The sequence below is a fragment of the Bufo gargarizans genome, chromosome 2 (assembly GCF_014858855.1).
Source record: "Bufo gargarizans isolate SCDJY-AF-19 chromosome 2, ASM1485885v1, whole genome shotgun sequence".
In the NCBI taxonomy this organism is placed as follows: Eukaryota; Metazoa; Chordata; class Amphibia; order Anura; family Bufonidae; genus Bufo; species Bufo gargarizans.
This window is the reverse complement of record NC_058081.1, coordinates 622,664,097-622,686,218: the sequence shown is the minus strand read 5'-3', so window position 1 is coordinate 622,686,218 and position 22,122 is coordinate 622,664,097.

Below are 22,122 nucleotides of genomic sequence, written 5' to 3'. Positions count from 1 at the left end.
AATATCCCATATGTGGCCCTAGAGTGCTACTTGACTCAAATAGTGGCCTCGGAATGTAAGGAGCACCTAGAAAGTTTTTCAAGCATCATTTCAGGTTTACAGAGGCTTTGAAGGTGTTAAAAAATAAGAAATACCCCAAAAGGCTCCATTTTGGAAACTACACTTGTCAAGGAATTAATATCAGTAAGCATTTTGACAGCATAGTTGTTTCATAGAATTTGTTAGCATGTAACTTAAAAATTAAAATATAGGTAAGAGGCGGCTCACTATAACTCCAAGGGGTGGAATATGGTGCTCAATCCAAACAAAGCGTACCCAACGCTTGTAATGGAGAAGGAGTATGTGGAAGTAAAGGGATGGCACTCAAAACATAGGTGATGTATGGAGAATAGGTAGATACAAAGATTGTTTATTAAATAATGGCTGGATGTGCCTAAAAAACAATGGCTGGGTATGCCTGAATGAAAATGGTATCATAAAATGTGTGTCGTCAAATAGATGTAGACAATTTCATAAGGCAGATCGCTAGTAAATACATATACATATATATATATCTGTAGGTATCAGCACTTGTATACAGTATAAAATAAAAAATAAAAAATTTAAGAGTAACCAACTGGTAAAAATGGTAATTTGATTGTCAGTTCATATAAAAACCTGTTGGAGAAAAAATCTATGGGAATTGAATCCCAATGTTCAAGGAGAGGTATTTGACACCTGTTGAAGAAAAGCCTGTGGGGGAAAGTTCAATCCTATGATGCAATACCCATTAGAGGGGATGAATGTATAAATCCTGTAGATACTGGACAATGTCCTGAAATGTCAATTGCATTCAAATCCTGTTGGAGGAAAAAGACATCTGGTGGACTAATAAGGTAAGTGTCTCCTTGTAAGCAGAGTTTCTTTACAGGTCCGATGTCATGAGCTGTTTATGAAAAAAACTACTGCTGTGTAAGCAGGTACATTACCCTCCTGTTGGTCGCTGATGCGATAGTAAGCAGCTCCTTCCTGCAGAGCGGCGGGCACGTGTCAGTTACCCGCTCGCTGAGTGTTCCGGCCGTGCGGTCTTCACTTCCGGTGACGTCACATGCGTTTGAAGTGGAGTTTCCCGCTCAAGTTGGTGTCGGCTTGCCACGTGGGAGTGGGTGGCGGGAAAATGCTGCAGTTTGAACAGGAGGGGAAGGAAAATAGCTCCGGAGCTTTTGTTAGGTTATAGGATCCTTTTTCTTGGTGCTAGCTAGTCTGAATAGGCTGACTCAATATCCCATACGCGTTTCGGAGCGTGCTGCTCCTTCTTCAGTGGAAATGAGTCGCCTATTCCATTTTGAGAATTTATAGGGGTCTAATTGCATTCAATTAGTAGTTGTGGGTGTGGTCAAGGATTTTTTTCTTCTTTTTTGGTATTGAGTAAAGTGAGTAAAAATAAAAATAAAGATACAGATATACAATATAAAATAAAAATGGATAAAAAAAAAATAATTGATAAATATGAACATATTAGTCAATATACGTATGGATTAATACGTATGGAAAAAGTACTAGGAGGCATACACATGGTTTAAACATGAGGTAGTGTTTAATTAGATGCATGTATATTGGCGGTGTGTGGCCCTAGGTGGGCTCCTCCCCCCTATCTACGATCAATATCCCTCCACACCTTAATGGGATACAATCAGATATACTACCATCTGACACATGGCTGATAACCATTGAATTACATTCGTTGTAACAATATGTATACACACTATTGAACACGCCTTTTCATTCCATGTCAGTCCACACACCGCCAATATACATGCATCTAATTAAACACTACCTCATGTTTAAACCATGTGTATGCCTCCTAGTACTTTTTCCATACGTATTAATCCATACGTATATTGACTACTATGTTCATATTTATCTATTTTTTTATTTTTATCCATTTTTATTTTATATTGTATATCTGTATCTTTATTTTTATTTTTATTTTACCTGAGATTTTAATTTTAGCAGTGCAAATTACATCGCACTCCTACTCTACCGCCATCCATTACAATTATGTGACAAATATTGCATATATATCCATGAGGATACGATACCTATCCCTATTCTACCTCAAGGATCCAGGACACACTTTACTCAATACCAAAAAAGAAGAAAAAAATCCTTGACCACACCCACAACTACTAATTGAATGCAATTAGACCCCTATAAATTCTCAAAATGGAATAGGCGACTCATTTCCACTGAAGAAGGAGCAGCACGCTCCGAAACGCGTATGGGATATTGAGTCAGCCTATTCAGACTAGCTAGCACCAAGAAAAAGGATCCTATAACCTAACAAAAGCTCCGGAGCTATTTTCCTTCCCCTCCTGTTCAAACTTCAGCATTTTCCCGCCACCCACTCCCACGTGGCAAGCCGACACCAACTTGAGCGGGAAACTCCACTTCAAACGCATGTGACGTCACCGGAAGTGAAGACCGCACGGCCGGAACACTCAGCGAGCGGGTAACTGACACGTGCCCGCCGCTCTGCAGGAAGGAGCCGCTTACTATCGCATCAGCGACCAACAGGAGGGTAATGTACCTGCTTACACAGCAGTAGTTTTTTTCATATACAGCTCATGACATCGGACCTGTAAAGAAACTCTGCTTACAAGGAGACACTTACCTTATTAGTCCACCAGATGTCTTTTTCCTCCAACAGGATTTGAATGCAATTGACATTTCAGGACATTGTCCAGTATCTACAGGATTTATACATTCATCCCCTCTAATGGGTATTGCATCATAGGATTGAACTTTCCCCCACAGGCTTTTCTTCAACAGGTGTCAAATACCTCTCCTTGAACATTGGGATTCAATTCCCATAGATTTTTTCTCCAACAGGTTTTTATATGAACTGACAATCAAATTACCATTTTTACCAGTTGGTTACTCTTAAATTTTTTATTTTTTATTTTTTACTGTATACAAGTGCTGATACCTACAGATATATATATATGTATATGTATTTACTAGCGATCTGCCTTATGAAATTGTCTACATCTATTTGACGACACATTTTATGATACCATTTTCATTCAGGCATACCCAGCCATTGTTTTTTAGGCACATCCAGCCATTATTTAATAAACAATCTTTGTATCTACCTATTCTCCATACATCACCTATGTTTTGAGTGCCATCCCTTTACTTCCACATAACTTAAAAATTACATGTTAACAATAATATGTAGTTTTAGCTCAAATGTTTCATTTTTACAAGGGTCAAGAGGAAAAAAAAAACACGAAAATTGTTATGCCATTTCTTACAAGTATGGCAATACCTCATATGTTGTCATAACCTGCTGTATGGGCCTGCAGCAGGGTTCAGAAGGGAAGGAGTATCATTTGGCTTTCAAAATCCAGATTTTACTTGTCACACCCCAGTGGAAACTCAATTTTGTAATCTACAATTATACCCGGGATGTAATGATTATTTTGACCCCACAGACTTTATTAACACTTGAAAAATTCAGTGTTTTCCAATGATACGTTGCTTTAGCCCAAATTTTTCATTTTTGAATGGGTTAAAAGGAGAAAAAACACCAAATAATCTATCATGCAATTTCTTCTAAGTATGGAAATATCCCAAACATGGTCATATTCTGCTGGAGATACAGAAGCACTCAGAAGAAAAAGTAGCACCATCTGGATTTTGTAGCTTGGAATTTGTTGAAATGGTTTTTAAGAGCCATAACTTTTTATTTATTTATTTTTTGTTGACTGAGCTGTGTGAGATCTTATTTTTTTGTGGGAAAAGTTGTAGTTTTCATTAATACCATGACAGATAGTGAGATGGGCAAAAATTGCAATTCTGTCACAGTTTTTTTTATTTTTTATGGGGTTCTGTCACGAGGGTATCGAGAACCACGCCTGACTCCGTTATACCTGGGGTCAGGAAGTCGCAGCGGTTGGCTGCACGCTCTATTTAAGATAGGGCTGTTTTCCTTATGGTAGCTTTCTGGGTTTGCTTTGCAAACCCTTTTGGCTCACTCAGGGATCCGTAGCTCCTTCTCCTCAGCTGTTCCTTGTCCAGCACTCCCAAACCTCCTTATATTCCTCTCTCACACTTCTCTGGTTGCCAGAGATAGAGCTTCCTGCCTGGACATCTATTCTGACCCACTGGAGCTGTGTTGCTGCGTTCTCGGATGGTTGTTTCAGAACGCTACCCTCCGGATCCCTGTTGGACCTTTGTGGACTGCTGTGGTCGCCCACCTGGGTGTTTGTGTTTGTTTGTATTTGTCTGTCCTCTCCCTGGTGTTTCCCTCTTAGTGCAGTGGTGCGGACTAGCGATCCCACCGTCCCGTTCACTATCTACTGCTCATTTCAGGGAAAGCCAGGGTTTAGGCACGTGATCGCCGCACGGGTGAGGAACCCGTCTAGGGACGTCAGGGCAGTCAGGTGCCAGCCGCAAGGTGAGTCAGGGGTCACCACCTTTCCCTCTCCCTTGGGCAGGGCTTTCCCTGTTTTCCTCCCTGTGTGTGACGCCGGTCATTACATTATCTCTGGCCCTTATTTTGTGTAGGTAAAAAAATAAAAAATAAATATATATTTTTTTTTTACCTACTTAGAATCCAGTATGGATCAAATTGCTGCTCTGTCCAAACAATTTCGTGGCCTGTCTTTGGAGGTGGTAGGATTGAATGCGTCGGTCCTCCAGCAACAGCAGCAATTACAACTGACCGCAAGCCCAGCGGTTGCTACTGGTAACCAGGTTGTTGCGGAACCCAAGGTCCCTCTCCCTGACAGATTTTCTGGGGGAAGGGACAAGTTTTTGATGTTCCGTGAGGCCTGTAAGTTATACTTTAAACTGCGCCCTTACTCCTCTGGTAATGAAGATCAGCGGGTGGGTGTGGTTATTTCCCTGCTGCAGGGGGACCCGCAGTCCTGGGCGTTCTCTTTACCCACTGATTCCCAGGCTCTTCGGTCAGTGGATGAGTTTTTCGGGACCTTGGGTCTCATATATGACGACCCTGACCGAGTAGCACTGGCTGAATCAAGATTACGGAGACTCTTACAAGGAGAGCGGCCGGTAGAGGATTATTGCTCTGAATTCCGTAGGTGGGCTACGGATACCCAATGGAACGACCCGGCTCTCAGGAGTCAGTTCTGCTCTGGGTTATCCGAAAGGGTTAAGGATGCGTTGCATTATATGAGACCCCCGTTTCCCTTGATGCGGTTATGTCCCTTTCTATCCATATAGATAGACGCCTTAGGGACAGGTTGAAAGAACCAGAGAAATTGGTAACCCCTCCCAAGCAGCAGTTAGTCTGTACGGACTTAGACAAGCCTATGCAGCTAGGAGGAACTACTCGTCAGGTCCGTCTTCCTGAGGCTCGCCGTAGGCGTGGGGTTTGTTTTTTTTGTGGGGAGAGGGGTCATTTCATTAATGTCTGTCCTTCTTTCCTCAGAAACAAAAGACCGTCGGAAAAACTACTAACCCCAGGCTGTGTGGAGGATGTCAGCCGGGGGGTATACGTCTCCTCCATACGTACATCGCAATTTGTGTTGCCAGCGGTTATTATTTTTGGTGATAAGACGGAGACTATTTCTTTCTTTCTAGACAGTGGAGCAGGGGTAAATTTGATAGATGCCAATTTTGCCCGCTCTTTGGGTTTGTCTCTCTGTACGTTACAGAGACCCATTCCCATATTCGCTATTGATTCTGCTCCCCTGTCTCAGAGAAACCTCACCCACATCGTTCATAATTTACACCTTCGGGTAGGGGACCACCATAACGAGATGCTTTCAGGTTATGTTCTGGAGGGGCTTCCCACTCCGGTGGTGCTGGGCCTTCCCTGGTTGGTAGCGCACAATCCAGTGGTGGATTGGCAGGCCAGGGAGATATTGGAGTGGAGTGAGCAGTGCAGAGAAAATTGCTTAAATAGCAATTGCTTAGTCGCCTCCATAACTACCCTACCTACATTTATTTCGGATTTTGAGGATGTTTTTTCAGAAAAAGGTTGTCAGAAGTTACCACCTCATCGTCCTTATGATTGCCCGGTTAACCTTATTCCCGGCGCAAAATTACCCAAGACCAGGTTATATAATCTTTCGGGTCCAGAGAGACAAGCCATGAAAGATTATATCTCCGAGAGCTTGGCTAAGGGACACATCAGACCCTCTTCTTCACCCGTGGCTGCAGGGTTTTTCTTCGTTAAAAATGAAAGATGGGGGCCTGCGTCCTTGCTTAGATTTTCGCGAATTAAATCGGATAACCATCCGAGACCCATACCCTCTTCCTCTCATTCCTGACCTGTTTAATCAGATTGCGTGTGCTAGGTGGTTCTCCAAACTTGATCTTAGGGGGCCTACAATCTGATTTGTATTAAGGAGGGGGATGAGTGGAAGACAGCGTTTAACACCCCTGAGGGGCATTATGAAAATCTAGTTATGCCTTTCGGTCTGACCAATGCTCCTGCCGTCTTTCAACATTTCGTTAATGACATTTTTAGTCATCTAATCGGCAGGTTTGTGGTAATATACCTAGATGATATCTTAATTTATTCGTCTGATCTGAGAACACATGAGGAGCATGTCAGACAAGTACTGCAGGTCCTACGGACGAATGAATTATATGCTAAGATTGAAAAATGTGTCTTCGCCGTTCAGGAGATACAATTCCTGGGTTATTTTTTATCTGCGTCAGGTTTCCGTATGGATCCTAGGAAGGTCCAGGCAATTTTAGATTGGGATCTTCCTGAGAACCTCAAAGCACTACAACGGTTCTTGGGCTTCGCGAATTTCTATAGGAAATTCATTAAAGATTATTCACTTATTGTAAAACCGCTTACTGACATGACTAGGAAGGGGACTGATTTTTCTAAATGGTCTGACGCCGCTAAAGTTGCTTTTTCCTCTCTAAAAGAGAGGTTTACCTCAGCACCTGTACTAGTCCAACCTGATGTCTCTCAGCCTTTTATTGTTGAAGTTGATGCGTCAGAGGTGGGAGTGGGGGCTGTGCTGTCTCAGGGTCCGTCTCCTGGCAAATGGCGTCCTTGTGCTTTCTTTTCTAAAAAACTATCTGCAGCAGAAAAGAACTACGATATTGGCAATAGGGAACTATTAGCTATTAAACTTGCGTTTGAGGAGTGGCGTCACTTCTTAGAGGGGGCAGTCCACCCCGTCACTGTGATTACGGACCACAAAAATCTCCTGTACCTCGAATCAGCTAAGCGTCTCACCCCTAGACAGGCTAGGTGGTCGCTATTTTTTTACCAGGTTTAACTTTGTGATTACCTATCGTCCTGGGGCAAAGAACACCAAGGCTGATGCACTATCTCGTTGTTTCCCTGGAGGGGGTACTGTGAGTGATCCGGTGCCCATTCTACAAAGAGGAGTGGTTGTCTCTGCGGTACACTCTGTTTTGGAGGGGAAGGTGCTAGAGGCCCAGGGGGACGCCCCGGTCTCTTGCCCCTCAGAGAAATTGTTTGTACCGTTGAACCTACGTTTCGAATTATTAAAGGAACATCATAATTCGGCACTTGCTGGGCACCCGGGTAGTAAAGCAACCTTGGAGCTATTGTCTCGTCGTTTTTGGTGGCCAAGGTTGCGTCAGGATGTATTAGATTTTGTGTCTTCTTTTACCGTTAGCTGAGTTTGCCATAAATAATCGTCGTCAGGAATCCACTGGCAAGTCACCATTTCTTGGTGCATATGGTTTTCATCCCCAATTCTGTACTTTCAAAGAGGGGGGGTCTTCTGGGGTTCCCGAAGAGGAACGTTTTTCGTCATCTCTTTCATCGGTATGGCAGAAGGTGCAAGCTAACTTGAAAAATATGGGAGGTAAATACAAATGCATGGCTGATAAGAGACGGTCGCCAGGTCCGGACCTAGGAGTGAATGACTATGTGTGGTTGTCTACTAGGAATATTAAATTGAAGGTTCCCTCTTGGAAACTGGGTCCTAGGTTTATTGGCCCTTACAAAATTGTAGCCATCATCAACCCCGTGGCTTTTCGCCTGGAGTTAACTCAGACTTTTAAAATTCATAATGTTTTTCATAAGTCGTTACTCAAAAAGTATGTTCCACCTCTAGAACCATCACCGCTGCCACCCCCTCCTGTTGTCGTGGATGGTAATCTAGAATTTCAGATATCCAAAATTGTTAATTCTCGTCGGGTCCGCAGCTCTCTTCAATATCTGGTGCATTGGAGAGGTTACGGTCCCGAGGAAAGAATGTGGGTTCCTGCGTCTGAGGTAAACGCCGACAGGTTAGTTTGGGTTTTTCATGCCTCTCATCCTGAGAGACCTGGTCCTGAGTGTCCGGAGGCCCCTCGTAGAGAGGGGGGTACTGTCACAAGGGTATCGAGAACCACGCCTGACTCCGTTATACCCGGGGTCAGGAAGTTGCAGCGGTTGGCTGCACGCTCTATTTAAGATAGGGCTGTTTTCCTTATGGTAGCTTTCTGGGTTTGCTTTGCAAACCCTTTTGGCTCACTCAGGGATCCGTAGCTCCTTCTCCTCAGCTGTTCCTTGTCCAGCACTCCCAAACCTCCTTATATTCCTCTCTCACACTTCTCTGGTTGCCAGAGATAGAGCTTCCTGCCTGGACATCTATTCTGACCCACTGGAGCTGTGTTGCTGCGTTCTCGGATGGTTGTTTCAGAACGCTACCCTCCGGATCCCTGTTGGACCTTTGTGGACTGCTGTGGTCGCCCACCTGGGTGTTTGTGTTTGTTTGTATTTGTCTGTCCTCTCCCTGGTGTTTCCCTCTTAGTGCAGTGGTGCGGACTTGCGATCCCACCGGCCCGTTCACTATCTAGGGCTCATTTCAGGGAAAGCCAGGGTTTAGGCACGTGATCGCCGCACGGGTGAGGAACCCGTCTAGGGACGTCAGGGCAGTCAGGTGCCAGCCGCAAGGTGAGTCAGGGGTCACCACCTTTCCCTCTCCCTTGGGCAGGGCTTTCCCTGTTTTCCTCCCTGTGTGTGACGCCGGTCATTACAGGTTCACCGTGCAATATATATCATGTGATAACTTTTTTCTGAGGGTTGATACAAATATGTTGATACCAAATTTTCTATAGTTTTTTTTTCAGGCTTTGGCATCATAAGATCACTTTTTTATGTTTTTTTTTTAACTTTTTTTTTATCGCCATATCTAAGACTCATAGCTTTTTTATTTTTTTATTAACGTTGCTGTGTGAGGGCTTGTTTTTGTGGGATGGGCTGTAGTTTTCATTGGCATCATTTTGTGGTACATATGACTTATTGACGATTAGTGGTGGACGAACATTTCACTTTAATGGCAGGCGAACCTGAAAAACCTTTAGGTCATAGTTGCAGCCAGCAAACACTTACTAGAAGTACACAAATAGTCCCACAACATGGACAGTGATATACCAGAGGGGGATCATTGGCAACAATTCCCACAAAATGTATGTAATTTAATCAGGGGCCATTTTTATGCATCTTAAAGGGAAATTCTCAAAAATGTGTCCTGCTGGAGCCTAGAAGAATGTTATTACCTATCGGTTTGATGTATATAAATGTGTAGCACTCCACATTTTTGTATTGTTTAAAGTCCATAAAAAAATGCATACGTTAACATAAAAAAAAATTCTAACATGGAACTGTACGGCATCAGTCTGAGGCATGTTCACTCATACATTTTTGGTATACATTAAATGGATGGCAAAAATAGGATGTGAACCCAGCCCTAGTGTCAGAATAAGCACCAGTACACAGCGGAGCAGCCTGGCAGAGAGGGGAGGTCGTCATGTACTGAAAGAGCACTTCCTGGTCCTGGTGATCAGGGATGAGGACTGTGTTTCCAAAGGATCATTTTCTACTGGGAAATACAGGCCACAGTATAATACACTAGAATCTATATATTATAAAGATATTAGCCCTACCCCGGAATAATAATACAATTAGGTGGTCGCTCGTTCATTGGGGGACACAGGGCCGTGGGTATAGCTGCTGCTGCCACAAGGAGGCGACACTAGGCTGAAAAAAGTGTTAGCTCCTCCCCTGCAGGCTATACCCACTCCAGGCTGGAGAGAGCAACTCAGTTTTTAGCTTAGTGTCGCAGGAAGCAGACCTCCCTGCTTTGCACGGCATTTTTGTTTTATTATTTTTTCTTATCCCTTATTAGGCATGGGAAACAGAGTAGCCTGGCTACTCTGTCTACCCAGGGAGCGAGTCCGGTGTCAGGTTTTCCTCACCGTCCGACCTCCCCCTAGAAGAAAAGAGGACCAGGGCAGCATCGCTTCCCTGCTTCAGATCAGGTAACCCTCCACCATTCCAGCACCTGCCACTGATGTGCCAGCTGCAGAGAGGGGGCCCCTGCTGGTCCACCACCGGAGGGTGAAGAGAAGATAAAGAAGGTGAGGTGAGTAGGCACATGGGGTAAGTATTAACTCTCTCACTACCTGTGTCTTTTCTCCGCTCCAAACGGCAGTCCAACGGGACATTCCCACTGCATGACGACTTTCCCGTCATCATCTCTAAGGCTTGGGACCATACAGATCGCCGCTTTAGTACTTTAAAGCATCTGGATCTGCTGTACCCTTTTCCGGCAGACTGTGTCTCTAAATGGGCGATTCCTCCTAAAGTGGATGTAGCACGTCTGGCCAAGAATACAGCAATTTCTGTGGCGGACGGCTCCTCACTTCAGGATCCAGTAGATCGCCGCATCGAGTCTGTGGTTAGTCCATTTTCGCGGCAAGTGGTTCCGCACTCAGGCTCATTGTTGCTTCTGCATGGTTGGCGAAGGCGGTCTCAGAGTGGGCTCTTCGACTCCATCAGTACTTGGAAGCGGGGGTCCCTCTTACAGAACTTCAGGCCTTGGCTTCACAAATCTCCCAGGCAGGGAAGTATGGATGGATTACAGTTAACACTCTTGTTTTCTGAGATTTCTAAGTTGTGTTATCTAATCTAAGCAAACACCTTCAATTGCTTTTCAATGGCTTTTCTCTCAAGATAACGCGATAAAATTTGAGTTAAGAGCTGGAGTGCTAACCCTGCCACATCTGTACCTCTGTGAAGCGTCATTGGATGCTGGCACGCTTGTCGCCCACTCTTCAGCTCTCGCAGTCACGCTACGACGCGAATTATGGCTCAAGGTGTGGGCAGCGGATTCATCCTCAAAACACTCCCTGACAGCTCTGCCTTTTTCTGGCACTCGTTTATTCGGGTCTAGTCTGGATGAGATCATCTCTGAGGCTACGGGAGGTAAGAGTACCTACCTTCCGCAGAGCAAGCATAAGCGCACTTTTCACACTAGGTCGTCCCATTCCCGGGCTCAGTCCTTTCGCAGCTTTGCAGGTACGTGCCCGGCGGCAGGAAAATCTTCCAGAGCCGCCCCTCAGGATCAGTGAAAGAAGCCATTATTTAAGCCGCAACCAGCTTGGCGACCATGGGCTCAGCCTATCCGCCCACAGCCAACAAACAGGCCTCAGTATAATGGTGTGCCCCCATCCTCTTGGGTGGGGAGTCACCTTCTCCTGTTTCAGGAACATTGGCAAGCCCACATCGCAGACGCATGGGCACTCAAGATCGTGTCGTCAGGTTACAAGCTCGAGTTTGCTTCCCCTCCTCCAGAAAGGTTTTTCCTATCCCAACCTCCCAAAAGGGTGGATCGGGCCGCCTTTTTCTTTCAGGCGATCCAGGCTCTCCTGGCTCAGGGGGTTATTGCCTCGGTTCCCCTCACAGAACACTTCACAGGTTTTTATTCAAATCTGTTTGTAGTTCCCAAAAAGGAGGGGTCAGTTCGTCCGGTTCTGGACCTCAAGCTGTTGAATCGGTTTCTCCGAATACAGTGGTTCCGGATGGAGTCTCTTTGTTCCGTAATAGCTTCTCTGGAACAGGGCGAATTCCTTTCCTCCATAGATATCCAGGACGCATACTTGCACGTCCCCATTGCCCCAGAGCATCATCGCTTTTTGCGTTTTGCAGTGGGCTCCCAACATTACCAATTTGTCGCTCTCCCCTTTGGTTTGGCGACAGCTCAGCGAGTTTTTACAAAGGTTCTGGCTCCAGTTCTGGCCCTCCTTCATTCCAGGGACTTGTTAGTAAAAGCAGCGTCCTTCGCTCTCAACAAGGACAGTCTCCGAATCACTCTGGAGACGCTAGCACAGTTTGGCTGGCTAGTGAATTTCCGGAAGTCGTCCCTACATCCATCCACATGTATCAAATTTTTAGGGATGATTCTCAACTCGGACATGGCTCTAGTTTGCCTCCCTCAGGACAAGCGTCAGACCCTCCAGCGAGCGGTCAGCCTTCTTCTCAAGCACCGTTCCCCATCCATTCGCCGATGCATGCAGGTTCTGGGCATGATGGTTGCTGCTATGGAAGCGGTGACGTTCGAGCAGTTTCACACCTGGGCACTCCAACACACACTCCTCTCGTTCTGGGACAAGTCGGCGGACTTCTTGGACAAACCCATAGTCCTAGCTCCGATGGTGCGCTCGCCACTCAGATGGTGGCTCTCCACACCAACGTTGGATTTGGGGAAATCCTTTCTCACGATTTCCTGGATGGTCATCACTACCGATGCCAGTCTTCAGAGCTGGGGAGGAGTCTTCCCACCCCGGACGGTACAGGGGGTTTGGTCTCAATCGGAGTCCAAACTGCCAATCAACATTTTGGAACTTTGGGCCATTCGTCTGTCCCTCCTTCAATGGTCCCCCATTCTGATGGGTCAGCCAATCCAGATACAGTCAGACAACGCCACAGCAGTGGCCTACCTACATCAATCATCAAGGGGGAACCCGCAGTCTAGCGCCGATGGCTGAATCCTCGCTGATTCTTCAATGGGCGGAGAAGCACGTACCAGCCCTGTCAGCAGTCTACATCCCAGGGGTGGAGAATTGGGTGATGGACTTTCTCATTCGGACGACCGTGGACCCGGGGGAATGGTCCCTGCACCCAGAGGTCTTCACAGAAATCTGTCTCCGTTGGGGACGGCCGGACGTGGACTTGATGGCGTCCAGATTCAACTACAAGCTACCCGCCTTCTTCTTTCGCACAAGGGATCCAAAGGCGTGCGCAGTAGACGCTCTGGTGGCACCATGGGTTCTCCCTCCTGTACGTGTTTCCACCTCTCCCTCTCCTTCCTCGAGTGCTCCGCAGGATACAGATGGAGAGCATCCAGACGATTCTCATCGCCCTGGACTGGCCCCATCGAGCGTGGTACTCCAAGATAATCCACCTCCTAAGAGACACATCGTGGCACCTTCCACTCAGAGAAGATCTACTCTCTTAGGGACCGGTCTTCCACCAGCATTTCGAGTCGCTACTTTTGACGGCGTGGCTGTTGAAACCGCCATTCTGAAACAGCGAGGTTTCTCTGATAAAGTCATACAGACAATGATTTGGGCCAGGAAGCCGGTGTCGCCCAGAATCTATTACAGGACTTGGAGGTAATTTCTCCTGCTCTTCTTGCTCCTCCTCCTCTCCCCAGCCACCATCCTCCTCTGACTCCTCTTCAGACTCCTGCTGACTTGTCTCAATTGAAGTAGCCCCCTCTGGGAATTCATTCAGAATTGCGACTTCCTCATCTTCCAGCTCCTGCTCCTCGACGGCTTGATCAATCACACGACGCAATGCACGCTCCAGAAAGAAGGCGTAAGGTACGATGTCACTGATGGCCCCCTGGCTGCAACTGACTAGTTTGGTGATCTCATCAAATGACCGCAGAAGTCTGCATGCCTCGCGCATGAGCAGCCACTAGTGCGGTGAAAAGAAACCAAGCTCCACAGAACCTGTCCTGCCACAGAGTTCGTACAGGTAGTCGTTAACTGCACATTTCTGCTGGAGCAGCCTATCAGGCATATACAAGGTGGAGTTCCATCGAGCCAGGCAGTCACAAATCAGACGTCTGACGGGCAAGTGGTGTTGCCGCTGAACGTCAGCAAGGGCAGCCATGGCCCTGTATGATCTTCTAAAATAGCCAGAGATTTTCCTGGCCTGCCGCAAGACGTCCTGGACCCCGGGGTATTTGGCAACTAATCACTGTACAACTAAGTTCAGGACGTGTGCCATGCACGGCATGTGTGTCATTTTGCCCTGTTTCAGCGCGCTCAGCAGATTGACACCGTTGTCGCACACCACTTTACCAACTGTCAAATTGAGCAGGGTTAGCCACTGATCGGCCTGTGACCGCAGAGCTGAAAGCAGTGCAGGACCAGTATGGCTCTTGGCTTCCAGGCACAACAGCCTGAGCAAGGCATGGCAACGTCTCACCTGGCACGTCGAATAGTTTCTGGGGAGCTTGGGGGTGCAGTGGAAGAGGCGGTAGCAGTGGAAAAGGAGGAGTCAGTTGAGGAGGAAACGAAGGATGGAGTAGGAGGAGGAGACATTTGGGCCACGGAAGTCTGCCTTGTGCCAGATGAACGCGATGACGGCACGGTGGAAGGTGGAGTGGAGGACAAATAGAAGGAGACAGGAGAAGGAGAAGAGGCAGGATGTGGCTTTGTGGGTTCTGACAGCGTTGCTCCCATTGGGCTCGGTGATGGGAGGCCAGGTGCCTTCTTAAGGCGGTCGTCCCTAGGTGAGTGTTGGACTTACCGCGACTTATGCATTGACAGCACAGGCTTCAGATGGCAACACTATTGTCAGCAGCTGACACGTTAAAAAAAGCCCACACTGCGAAGCCACGTGCCGGCATCCTCGGAGCGCAAGATGTGACATGGTGCATGGTGGATGACTCGCTCAAGATACATTTGCAGTCTGATTTTTGCCTCCTGTGCACTGCGAGTTCTGCCTGCTTTTCCTCCCTATCTGGTGCTCCATCTCTCCCTCTGAACTCCCCTCCTCTTCCTCTCTCGTGGGCACATATGTGTCGTCTATCGACAGACCATGATCATCACCTTTACCACCACTGACATTAGAGATCTTGGAGTAGGCAGCAACAGCAGGGACCACCCTCCTTGGGCTGATCTGGGCTGATCTGGGTACTGTCGTCAGACCGCTGGATGGCGGCCGTTGCTACCTCCCCTTCCTCATCTGATGCCAATAAGGCCTGGGGATGGATGGGAAAGTAATTCCTTTGACTCGAGTGGAGGGGCTATGTTGGTGGTGGTGGTGGTGTCTTTGGCAGTGCACATAGCAGAGAGGGTGCAGATACAGAGGATGAGGAGGGTGCAGAAGCAAAAGGCTGAGTGAGCCACTCAACCTTCTCTGGTGCGTCCTTTGACATAATCGCAATCAGTTGTTAGTTGAAGCTGGTATATCACCCTCAGGGCTCATGCACATGACCGTTGTTGTTTTGCAGTCCGTTTTTCACTGATCCGTTGTTCCGTATCTGAGGATTTTTTTCTCTCTGATATATCTTCCGTTCCGTTATTGCACAAAACATATCCGTATGGTTTCCGTATTTGATAAATTTAAATTCGGATCGTATACAGAAACAGTAACTTATTAATCACCAAACACATGAGCAATATGGGCCAGGCATATCATTTCTACAGTATGGATCCGCAAAATACGGATGACATACGGATGTGTTTCGTGTGCGTTCCATATTTTTTGCGGACCCATTGACTTGAATAGGGCCTCGGACGTGATTTGCAGACAATAATAGGACATGCACTACTTTTTTGCAGAACGGCCATGCGGACAAACGGAAACGGAATGCACACGGAGTAACTTCTGTATTTTCTACACCCCCTTTGAAGTGAATGGTTCCGCATACGGTCCGCAAAAAAAACTGAGCTGAAGCGGAAACAAAATACGTTCGTGTGCATGAGCCCTCAAGTAGTAATTTTTTGGATGCAGGTATATGGAAAACCTCTATCACTATTTTGTGGAAGCTAATATATGGCAGGCCTCAATCAGTTGTTAGTTGAAGCTGGTATATCACCCTCAAGCAGTAATTTTGTGGACGCAGGTATATGGAAAACCTCTATTACTATTTTGTGGAAGCTGATATATGGCAAGCCTCAATCAGTATTTTCTGGAATCATACAAATGCACTATAATATACTGTCTATGTTCTATGTTAGAAAGTATATTATAAGTATTTTACACCCCTCAGTATGTCACACCTATCGATAGCACACCTATAGACAGTCCTTAAAAGGACTTTTGTGGCACTATTAGCTAGTGTTTGGTGTCCCTAACAGTCTGTCCCTGCTCCAAAATGCAACCTCTCCCTACACTGGCAAAACACATAATGTAAAATGGCTGCCAGATCAGGTTCTGTTATAGGGTTGGGGGGGGTGTCCATGTGCTGAAACTTCTCAATTGGCTTTCCTGTTCCACCTGATAAATGTGTCATGGGTCAAAGTTTGGCGCAATGCAAAAGAATATGGCGCATACGGACATCGCCATATGTTAGCATGTTCAGCGGATCGCGAACGCGCACAGTTCACCGCGAACCAACTTCCGGGCGAACAGCAAGGCCATCACTATTGACGATGTCATCACATCTCCTGACACCCCATGCAGGAGGCTGAGATTATGTAATCATGACACAGGCAACCAGGACCTCAGGACGAAAGGGGCCTGCATTGCAGGTGGCAGGAGTGAATGTAGTTTTTTGTTGTTGTTGTTTGTGGGCATTATTGATGGCACTTTGGGGAGCATTATATGTAAAGTGGGCATTATATGTGAAGAAGTCACTATGGGGGGATATTATATGTAAAGAGACCACTACTGTGTGTCATATGTAAAGAGGGCACTACTTTGGCATTACTGTATATCTACAGAGGACACTACTGGGGGGGGCATTATGTGTACAGATGGCACTACTGAGGGGCATAATATGTACAGATAGCACTACTAGGGGCATAGTATGTAGAGATAGCAGTACTGGGGGCATTATATGTACAGATTGCACTACTGGAGGCATTATATGTACAGAGGGCACTACTAAGGGCATAATATGTACAGATTGCACTACTGGGGGAATGATATGTACAGAGGGCACTACACTGGGGCACCACAGCTACTGGGGCCTTAATGTAAATTACTACTGAGTGGGCCTAAACGGTATGATTACTGAGAGGGGGCATAAAAGTAGGAATTATTACTAAATAGGTGTGTTCTGTTTGCCTAATTATGTAAAAACAAGTTGTTCTGAAGACGTCATCATAGTGATCTGTGCAGGACTAAGAAAAAAAGGAAAGAGAACAAAGAGGACATCACCTGTGTCACTGAGTGGGGACCTAAACTGGATTATTAATGACTGAGACCTAAATGGGTTTGGTCATGGTGGAGCGGTATTATTTGGCCTTTATATAGTGTTATTATTGGTAATGTTGGTCTTGGTACACTGTGCGGCGTGGCTCTATAAAAAGGAGCGTATCCATAGGTTAGGAGACGCAATACTTGGCTTGCTGGCAACTGAAGACAGGGCTATGCTAAATTAAGCAGAGTCTTTACATCTCCCAGAAAATCGATAGAGAGGGCAGATATGTTTATCTGCACGGCTCCCTGTACTCGGTTGAATGTGTAATTATTGGTGTCTATATTCCTCCACCATACTCCCCGCAGGTGATGAAACTGTTAATTGCTTTGATAGCAGAACGACCTAATGTGCCTACTGTAGTGATGGGAGATTTTAACAACGTACCTAACTTGTCACTGGATAAATTTTGGGCTTCTCCACAGGTTGTCAGCGGCGATCTCACTCCCTTCGGCCGACTACTAAGGGAAGCAGCCATTTTGGACTTCTGGAGGTTGAGGTACCCTGACACTAGGCAGTTTTCCTGTCGCTCCAGCACACATGGCTCCTTGTCCAGGATTGATTTCATTCTGGGCAATGAGGAAATGGGCTACCTATTACACGACATTAGATACCTGCCAAGGCAAATTTCTGATCATTCACCGATTGTGGCGACATTTCAGTTGTTGCCGTCCGTGTCGCGCAGATCTACCCAATGGAAGTTCAACCCCTATTGGCTGAATATCCTAGTTGATCTATCAGATGTAAGAGATGCCCTGACTGAGTTTTTTTGACCGAAACCTCTCTTCTGCCAGTAGGATAGTAGTGTGGGATACGATGAAGGCCTTCCTGCGTGGGATATTGGCTGCTAAAATTAATGGTCGGAAAAAGGAGAATAGTGCTTTAACCAGACAGCTGCTCATGGCGGTGGAGACAGCCGAGAATAACTATATAGCAGACCCTAGGTCAGAGCTTGAAACTCAGTGGAAAGACGCACAGCAGCAGCTAGACGAACGCTAGCGGTTTTTCTTGTAACAGACGTATTATGAAGAAGGGGAGAAGGCTGGCAGGTTATTAGCTCTGATCACTAGGGCTCAACAGAAGTCTAACTACGTGGCGGCGCTGCGCGACGCGGACGGTACGGTGCAGGTTGCCACTAAATATCCCAGATATTGCTGGGGTTCTATAAGAATTTATACACTACTAAAACTGTAGCTACGAAAACTGACATAAAAAATTTCCTCCATCCCTTGCCCCTGCCCACTTTAGATCAGGACCAAAGGGCACTCCTGGATAGTCCATTTACTCTGAGAGAACTAGAAGTGGCACTGGGAGACATGGCTAACAACAAAGCTCCAGGAAGTGATGGCCTACCTGCTGAGATTTATAAACAATTTTCCCCAATTTTATTGCCCCAGTTATTGGAAGTATTTAGCGAAGCCCGACTGATGGGTAAATTGCCTGACACGATGAATGAGGCGGTTATAGTTGTTATACCAAAGCCAGGTAAAGATCCGGTGGAGGCAGAGTCCTATAGGCCCATCTCATTGCTGCAGGCGGATGTTAAGCTGTTGGCAAAAATTTTGACTAACCGTCTTAACTCGGTCATTGCCTCACTCATAAACAGGGACCAGGCAGGTTTTATGCCGAACACGTCGACAGCGATAAACATTAGGAGACTCTATCTGAATGTTCAGGTGGGTCAGGTCCACTCCTTGAATGCGGCGGTCGCATCACTCGACGCGGCCAAGGCATTCAAAAGCGTGGAATGGCAGTACTTGTTCCTGGTACTGGAGAAGATGGGGGTGGGATCGGTATTTATTGACTGGTTTAGAATGTTGTACGCGGGCCCTACGGCTAGGATACAGGCGAATGGGTGCCTTTCTGACCCATTCAACCTTCAGAGGGGTACCAGACAGGGGTGTCCATTGTCACCGCTATTATTTGCGATGGCAATTGAGCCCTTGGCGGAGGCTTTACGTTCATCAGCGGCGGTCAAGGGAATTACTTATGGGTCGGTAACTGAAAAAGTAGCACTGTACGCAGATGATTTGCTCATGTTTTTAGATGAATGGGAGACGTCCCTGCCGGCTGCTATGGAAATTATTAATGGGTTTGGGCATTTGTCGGGCCTTAAAATCAACTGGTCGAAGTCAGTCCTCATGCCGCTTGCTGACGATACTGCGATAGACCCTGTTTTGGCTGGTGGGCTACAGATAGTGTCGAGTTTTAAATACTTGGGGATACAGGTCTCCAGAAATGATAGGGACTTTATAGACTTGAATGTACTGCCGTTACTGGATAAGTTCAGGAAGAAAGTACAGGCATGGTCGAAATTACCTTTGTCTATGGTTGGCAGAACAAACCTGCTTAAAATGATCCTCATGCCCCAGCTCCTTTAAGTATGTTCTATACTATAAACTCAATCTTTAGAGACTTAATCTGGAAGAAGGGGTTTCCCCGGATCAAGTTGAGCACCCTATGTAGATCTAAGACTCAGGGAGGACTGAGTGTCCCTGACCCCTTGGTTTATTTTCTGGCGGCCCAAATGCAGCATATGAGGGGATGGGGGGAGGAAGGACAGGTTAATAAGATAGGTACGATGGTAAAACACTTGCTTAATAGAGGTTGCCTCCTATCTGCGCTAGAGGATGGTGCTTTTAAGGATGTGGGGAGGAAATACGGGATATTGGAATTAATGCATAGGGTGTGGTGGAAAACCAGGAAAATGGCAGGTATTGAGGGGTATACGAAGTTTACACCAATTTGGCCGAATATTATGTATGTTGAACTTAATAAGGTTTCCAGTGTCAAGGCATGGAGGAAATTCAGCCTGGACAGGCTGTGTCAATTATTCGGAGATACATCCCTTAAAGATTTCTTTACACTACAGCAGGAGTTCGGTCTGCCCAAATCCTTCTTCTATGTATACTTGCAAGTAAGACATGCCATACAAGTGCAGGAGCACAGGAGAAATTGTTGCCTGCTCAGAAGCATCTGATTATAGACCTCACGGCTACTGGTGGCGGCTCGGGGGGAGTGATATCGCTGCATTACCTTAGTCTAATGGAAGCCTTGCATATCCGTTACAACTGTTTGGAAAGTGGGAAAAAGATGTACCAGGATTGAAGGAGGACCAATGGGAAAAGGTGCTAAGCTGATTTTCCTGATATAGCGGTGAGTGAGGCTCATAGGGTTTTCGCAACTGCTGCTGCTTCACAGGGTATATAGAACCCCGAAAATGTTATGTAGGATAGGTTTTCGTGCTGATGACACATGCCCAAGATGTGGTGCTACCTCTGCTGACTTGATACACTTTATGTGGAACTGCCCGCGCCTACGCAGGTATTGGAATGAGGTGGTAGACCTCATCATGAAGGTTTATAAGATTAGGATTGAACGCTCTCCTTTATTGTGCATATTCGGTTATGTTGGGGAAGTGTCAGGATCTAGAGAGGTCAAGCTGGCTATTCAGCGCATTTTATATCAGGCTAGAAAGAGGATAGCATCTCGTTGGATAGCTCCAGATTCCACCGGAGTTAAGTGAATTGATAACATCGACACACACCTTGGTGCAACTCGAGAGTTATGTTTATCAGAAGAGGGGTAATAACAAAAAGTTTAATAAAATATGGTATACCTGGATTGAACATGTTCATCTTACTGTTTAGGACAGAGGCCTGGGGAAGGTAAAGGAAGTGAGAGTCATAGACTGTATGAAATGAAAATGGACATAATGTACGGTACAAAGTAATAAGTCTATGAGCTGGTGTGCTTGTGGTTTGAATGTGCATTGGATCACACTCTGCAATCTGCTGTGGACTTTTTTCGGTGATGGACTGCACCTGGACTTTGGGGATGGGGAGGGAGGGTGGGGAGGGTTTGGGATGGGTTTATGTGTGTTGTCACTTTTCTTCACCTACAAAAATGAAAAATTTGATCTCGAATGATCTTGAATAAAAAGATTTGATTGATCAAAAAAAAAAAAAAAGCAGAGTCTTTACAAATTAGTCTAACATTGCATGTGGAATTAGGCGACGGCTCCAGTGACATAAATTTGTGGCAAAATGGTGGCATTACCTTGATTCCTGGATGACTTCAATAGAGCAAAAGACGCTGTTCTGTTTGTTAATTGAAGAGATAATCTGACGTAATCTGAAGACTGTTGATATGTAATCTAAACATAAGGATCTGCATGAATTTAGAGAAAATAAAATGTGAAAATAATTCATCCTCCGGGCACAGACCCAACCACGGAACTTGAAAACATCAAATAGTGCAGTATCAGCAAACTGCATAGTTTTCTATGAAAGCCAGGTCCTACCTGAATTTTTGCCATCAGTAGAAGGGCTAGGACAAAGTATTTTAATGCCCAAGGCAGATTAGATAAATAGTGCCAGACTCCAGATACAGTGCTCAAAATGAATATGGACCCCAGAGAAGACCCCAAATTAATAAAGGCCCCAGAAAAGACCCCAAAAAGAATACAGATCCTAGACCAGACCACAAAATTAATACAGACCCAAGACCAAACTCCAAAATCAGAACCCAGACCCATAAATTAACACCGCTTTCAAATCAGATCCCAATTTAAAGGTTTGGTCCAGGATTAGAAAAACATTATTGCTTTCTTCCATAAACAGCACCACAAGCACCACACCGTCCATGGACTATGTCTGGTATTGCATCTAAGCACCACTCAAAGTGAATGGGGAAGGTTGCAATACCACACATAACCTATGGACAGATGTGAACTAAAAATTAATACAGACCCCAGATCATACTCCAAAAATAATACAGACCCCAGTTGAGACCCTTAAATTAATATAGTATCCCAAATTATTATATATCCCAGACACCAAATTAATCTAGTCCCCAGATCAGATCCGAAATTAATAGAGACCCCAGACCAAATTTCAAAATAATACAGAGCCCAGTACCCTAAATTCATAACTTAGATAACTAAAAAAATTGATTGACCTCCCCT